At 36.1% G+C, this 7,026-nt stretch overlaps 1 long non-coding RNA gene across 1 annotated transcript; it reads right to left on the reverse strand.

Moving 5' to 3' along the window:
* Nucleotides 1-1,263: 1,263 nt before the first annotated feature.
* LOC107311689 (uncharacterized) lies at nucleotides 1,264-5,923 on the reverse strand. The gene is made up of 3 exons (XR_001554192.3): nucleotides 5,467-5,923; nucleotides 3,063-3,175; nucleotides 1,264-2,285 (listed from the first exon to the last, which is right to left on the reverse strand). It is a non-coding gene; the product is annotated as an uncharacterized LOC107311689 (long non-coding RNA).
* Between the last annotated feature and the right edge of the window lie 1,103 nt (nucleotides 5,924-7,026).

The raw sequence follows: 7,026 nt of genomic DNA on the forward strand, positions 1-7,026 counted from the left end.
TCTCAGAGACATTCCGCATTCCTACACTTTCTGGAATACAAGCCTTACATTCTGTAAGCCAGCACAGTGTGGATTAATTTTATATTATGATGATTCATGCCAACTGATATGGCGTCTAAGACTGATGTGAAAAGACAGAAGAAAACAGATTTGAGATGCAGGAAACAGGTTTCAAGCGAAGTCTGGAAGAACTTACTTGCAGTTTAGAGAATTACTGCAGAAGAGGAAGGCTTTAAGTCTATTGATGTTTCTATTATTTTTCATAAGCATTAAATCAACAGAAAAAAATCAGTAAAAGCCTTGTTTTCTGAGCTGCTACATGGGTGATCGAAGTCCAGAAATTTATCTGAAGATTAATTTCGGAAAGAAAGCGGAAACAAGAATCAAGACTCTCCAAACCCCTAAACTCTAATTCTCTTTGTTTTAGGGTTGTGGATAAGGGCTTAGTCATATGATTAATTACACACAGGAACGGCAATTGCTTTCAAGCCCCACTTCGAGAGGTCACAAATCCTGTCACAATTCTGTACATTTGCTTTTACTGGCTGCCCTGATGGCTGTGCCACCTCTAGCACCAGGAAGCACATGGGGCTTCCTTTCCATCCGGCTGCTCAACAGGAAACACTGGAAACTCTGACCGCCATGAGCACAGGGCCAAGAGCAGTCGTGAAAGAGCACGGCAGGAACTGACATGTGCTCCGACACTGCAGCTGGTTCCAAACTGCAGGTCATCAAGACTGTGAATGTGCTCTTTAAGCCTACTCAAAACAGAGTATTCTTGAGAAATGAGGAATGCTGACCTCAGGTACAAACACTGGAAAATGGACTGGCTAGTCGGGAATTCTAGCTTAAGAAAAATTACTTGCTCACCTTAGCCAGATACTAGCTATGTCAAGACTATACATACTTGCTTTAGACTATGTTCTTCCTGTCCCTTTTGTCTGACAGCATTTTTTGATGTTAGTACAGATTGTATTTTCATTGTGCAGGCATTCCTAATTGCACAAGAAGTTTGATTTTGCTTTCTTGCCACATCAACACAAGGGAGGTATTTTCCATTTTTCTTACAATTAGCACTACGTACATCTGTAAGTACAAATATTAATATGAAACCAAACCAAACCACTAACACTGACACAGTGAGTGCACAGAATAATTAAGGATGGAAGGGATGTCTAGACGTGTAGTCCATGTCTACTAGTCAGAGAAGGGGAATCTAGAGTGGGTTTCTCAAAGTTTGAATATCTACAAAGATTTGGCCATTCTCACTGTACAGAAAGATTTTTCTTTATGTTTAAGTGGAATTTCTTTTATTTCAGTTTGCACTTATCACCACTTGAGCATTCACCGGATACGACTGAGGTAATAATAATAAATAATGTTAATGCAAATGCATGAAATACTTAGATAAAAGGAGATAAAGAAACAGGCACCATCTCAAACAAAATGGAAGATATTACAGAAAACTACGTTTATGACACTCCTTCTCAGATAAATACCAGCAGAAACTATCGAACCATGCAATCTCATGTATTGCAGGCTGAAAATTATCATCTGGGAATTCCTTTACTGAATCTGTTAATTCTGTGTTGTTCCATGGGTTGTTTTAATTTCAGTCTTCATGATTGTTGCTGAGATCATACATAGTCTACTGTGCCTTTAAGTAGCTGATCTCTAGCTTCATGTAGACAGGGGAACATGTGGCTGTTCATATTCCTCCTTCGATCTCCTACCTACATTTTGGGTATCTAATGAAGCAGTCTTTGTAAAGGAGGCACTTAATTTTCTCTACAGTTAGGACAAGGCATTTTTCAGCATCACCAGAAGCAATTCTGTTAGCCTAAGCCTAGTATGCAATTTAAGCTAACCCACCATGTATCTTCTAGGAAGGTTATGAATACTTTGTGCCTGTGCATGATTTCTTTTGTATTTTCAGACTATTGATTTACATGTCTGCATTCTGGGGCTTAGTTACCAGCTAACATCGATATTATGATCAATTTTTCAGTGTGAAAAGTGCTCTCAGAACATTAAAATCAGTATGCTGTACTATGATTTCATGTTTTTGAATGTGCCTTTTGATTGCAGCAAATTCACATTTGTCTGGTGAGAAAGGCTCTTGAAGAAAAAGAACTTTATATTGAAAATTCTGTTAAATAGTGAAAAATAATAATATAATATTTTAATATAGCTGTCTTGATAAAGGAAGCCATGTAGTTTTGTCAGAGCACAACATTCAGTAGCACGCTTGAGATCTCTCATCCTGTTGCTTCAACCCTATCACCCTAGGAAAGAAAAAGAAAACAAATATCAAATAATGGAACTCAACATTAGCAAGATAAACACCTTCCACATGGCAGACTGCTCACAGAGCTGCCAAACTATGTAGATGTAAAGCCTTCCATCGTTGTGCTGGAAGCAGAGGTAAAAATACTCTCCCTACTATCTTTGCAAGAGATAAAAATATTTTGATTCTTGGAAAGAATTTAGAGATTCTTTCTTCTGCTTTTGAGAAACAGTTTAACTTCTTCTTGCCCATGAGAACATATGCATTTGTTTGAAGATTTTTCAAACTATTGTTTATTGTTAAATTAATAGAACATTGAAGCACTTGATAAAATATTTTTTTCATTCAAGACATCGTATGCTCAAGTGATATCCGGAGAAACAGATTTACTAAACAGGCAGAAAATAAATATAACTGGCTCTCATATAAACTCTATATATGAATACAAACTCCAGTGATACTCCATGCAGGTAAAACTGTCATATCATTTAAAGCAACCATATAGAATCTGTCAGCATGCAAAGATTTTTTTCTACTCAGAAAAACAATACTGTAAACATTGTGAAAGATAATAATCTCTTTCATTATACTGTGCACTGGAACAATAAAAATTGTAAATACTACTTAAATAATGTTTCGTTAATTTAGATATCTAATTTTCCATTAATGTTGTTTCTTCATTATTCCATTTAAACCATTTGAAATGTGTTTAATTAATGATCTATGCATACTCCAAAAGTCAGAGTTTAAAGCCAATAAACAAGAGGCTAGATACCATCAGAAGTTGCATCCATGCTCTGTTAGTCCAGTAATTACTGGTTTGGAATATCCTGGTATCATCTCCATATTCTTTGTTACTGAACAGCAATTTACCACAAGCAGTTTCACCTACAAATTGGAAAGCAATAATGTTTTGGAGGAACTGTGATGGAAGGAAAGGTAGAAATTCAGAAAGTTTCTAATTTTTAATAGAAATATTTTATATTGAAATATGAATATACTTATGCTGATTTCACAGTCAACATTCAAACACAAGCATAGTTCAGAATCATCTCAGCTGAAGCCCTAGAAAAAGTAATTTGCCTTCCATATTCCAAAGCAAAATCAGGGCTTGATGTGACTTTCATTCCATTCACAGCATTGTAATAAATATCATCCCAAAACTGTACATTGTACCATGATGACTTTTTTTATGTTTAGTAATGCAATGATAAAATTAAGATGATGGTATGAGTAACAATAATTGCAAATAGGAGAACATGCAAGCATATGGAAATTGTGCAAACACTGTAAAACTGACTGTTTGCAGAAGAAAAAATTAAAGAAAATGTAGAGATATAACAAAATTAAGCATGAGAATGATAAATATATAATGCATATATACATAAATATATACACATATGTTTCTGTATATGTGTAATGTAATATATATGCAGGAAAAACAAAAAATGATCCATGAGAATAGTACAGTCTGTCACAGCTGCAGCAAAACAGCTAAAATAAAGCAAGATGTTTCTGAAGGATTCAGTCCACAGTTATACTGCATCCTGAAGTTAACAAACTGACTCACATCATATGCCTTCAACAGTAATCTTTGAGTAAAGGAATATAAAAAGAGTAGTCAAGCAAACAGAAAAAATATTCTTCTCTAGATTAAGAAATGTCAAATGGCTCGGCATCCAGTTAAGCAAGGCAAAGCTCAAGTAGTGTAAGCAAAAGTACTAAACTGTTAAACCACACATAAAGGCTACAGATATAGCAAAAAATAATATTTTGCAATACCACAGACAAGTACTGAAACATACTATTGGATGAGGAAGTCATTCTTCATTTCAGACAAGAGTAGATAGATAAAGAATATAGAAATTGTAATTTGGACTAACATCTGCAATGGAAGAATAACTCTATTGTTGCTGTTATCTGTAACTACTAATTTACCACCATCGGTGTCAATTAGAATAGCTAGCTGTTTCTGAAAGTAATGTGTTCTAAAAGTGTTTTCAGAGTGCCCTTTCACTTTCTGGTATAAGAACACAAAGGCTGTATTTCTGTCATAGAGAAGCAAGGAAATGGATCTCAACTGAAAACAGTTAAAACTGTGATATGATACTTATAAACCCCTCACAGAGAGCACCAAACTAAAGGTAAAGACAATTTAGCATAGGTACAGGCCTACAGGCACTAATTGATGAAGAGGCCATGTGAAAACCAGCTAACCATGAATTGGTCAGGCAGTTGGATTTGATGACCTTTGTAAGTCAGTTGCATCTGAACTGTTCTGAATACAGAATTCTAAATTCTACCAAGAGGGGAGGGGGGAAAATAAAATAAAAAATGATGTGCAATGGCATGTCAAGTTGTTTAAGTATTATTCTTAAGGAAGAAAGCTCATTAGGTATTTATCATGAGACTACTGAGAGCCACATACCAGACCTCTAAGGCACGCTAATTTTATTACCAAAACTGCACAGATGTATTTTATGGAAGTCACTGATGTGCATAGCTGAATTCTAAGCCGGGACAACCTTGGAGAATGAAAATATGTAAACTTAACTTGATCCTCAAGACATTCAGAAACATCAGCAAAACCAGTTACATGTCCATTTTAAAAGCACAACTGGGAAGAATCCAAAATAAATTATATAGTGATGGAAACTTATGGCTGCATAGTCTCTGTTTAAATGGTCAGACAATAGCAGAGACATTTCACAGGCCCAGCAAGAATGCTGGAATTATAAAGATGAGATAAGAATATGCAGTGCCAGATGCAAAAGGACTCAAACCCCAGATCACTCAGAAGAAAATTATCTCAGGAGTATTGGTGGATGTGTTCTGAAGTAGAAGCCTGTAGCCAGCATATACAGAAGTGATAAACTGTCCAAAATTTATAACAGAGATCTGCAAGTAATAGAATAACTGTTACATATGTGCAGACACACATCTAGCAACAGAAATAGTAAAAAATTTGCGGCCTAATTTTACCAGTCTTTTAGGAAAGTAGGAATGGACCAAAACTCAATGTACCAAAACTAAGGCATACAATTTCACTATAGAATATACATGATCGAATATTCACTATAGAATGCTACTAGAGACCATTTTCTAATCTCTGTCTTGTCACGCAGCAAGTCACTACTGTCCATAGATAATTCTGGTACTTGAAAGCAAAATATTTTTACCTGGCTTTGACCAGATTATTCCAGCTCTGATTCTTTTCAATCAAAATGGAGTCTGAAATGACTTATCTTTGCTGAATTTTTTAATTGTAACCAACATGAAATAGCTTATTACTATCTAGTTGAGGTATTTTCATTGATTCCTCTAAAATGACAAAGTTGTGTATACATTCTGCCCTATAAATACATCTTCCTCTACTGACAGTGGTAATAAAAAAGAGAAAAGAAGACATATGAAAGTTGAAGCCAATTCTGGCAGGCAAACTAATGACTATCTAACTCCCATCAAACCAGAAACAAGTCAGAGAGTTTCCTGGGCATACACCAGGTACCTGCCACTATACCATACAAATCTGTTATAGTTATCAATTTTGAGTCAGTCCCCAAAAAGGGGACCTTGCCTTTTCTGAAAGATGATGATGCTTTGACTGATGTGGGCCTGCTCAGTTTGTAACAAGGCTTTCTGTTGGCATGGTACCCTTTGTGACTATTTTGTAGCCATGCAGTTTGTGACATGGCACTGGAATGTAATAATGCTTTGAGGGTAAGTATGAAGCTGGGTAAAGAACAGACGTTCATTAAGATGCAACTGTCACTACTGAACTACTCTACTAGTGACCTGTAGGAACCTGGGCCTGCAGGCTTGCAGTTCACATCATTTTAATCCTGGATGAAACATCCGAATTTGATCAAAACAGTGGCCTCAGGGTTATGTTCTGCTACTTACCTGTCTTATGTCAAATGATAACACAAGAACATGATAGAGACTGGTAATGAGCAGCATGCTTGGAGTGTGGTATTTGATAATAGCAAAGCCCATGATTTGTGCTCAGAGCAATCAAGGTACAGTGAGATCAAGTTCTCTGTTAACACCTTCCAAAACCTCCAGCTGTTCCCTGAGTCTCAGTAATATACGCATATATATATAACTGATTGTTGTCCAGCTGGTCTTGCACAGAGCATCACTCTTCCTTTCCAGAGGGACAGATTAGTCTTTCATTTATCCTGCTCCATCTCTAGCTCTTCTTGGCACTTTCTAATCATAATGCATTATAACATACTGCTTTATAGCAAAACACAGATGGGATTTTCCTTCAGCTAGTGACAGACCTAAAAGAAGCAGATTTGTTTGGTATCTTAATGCAAAGTAACCAGAAACAGGCCTGAAATCAATTTGAAAAAAGGCAATACACACTCAGTGTGTAAGTCTCTCTGTAGAAAAACAATTATTTTCCCTGGTTTAGCTTTAGATCTAAGGAAACAATTGGGAGCACCTGTACTAAAGAAGCCCAAGAAAACCATGAAAATAAGGAATTAAACTCAGTGGAAGACTAACTATAGAGAGGCAATGTGACATATTTTGAAGAACTATCATATTAATAGTGTTGTCAACATTACAGACATAAAAAGTGGCAAAGAAACCTGGAAAACATGCAAAGTCTCATTCTGAAGGCCATGATACTAATAAATTATCTAGAAATCATGGTCCTCTACATTTGCTTCCAGGTCAAGCATTCCCTATCAGTCTCACAAAACAGAAGCATGTTTAAATTAGAGAAATGC

This window comes from Coturnix japonica, chromosome 3 (genome assembly GCF_054131305.1).
Source record: "Coturnix japonica strain WE chromosome 3, WE-NBRP24, whole genome shotgun sequence".
Lineage (NCBI taxonomy): Eukaryota > Metazoa > Chordata > Aves > Galliformes > Phasianidae > Coturnix > Coturnix japonica.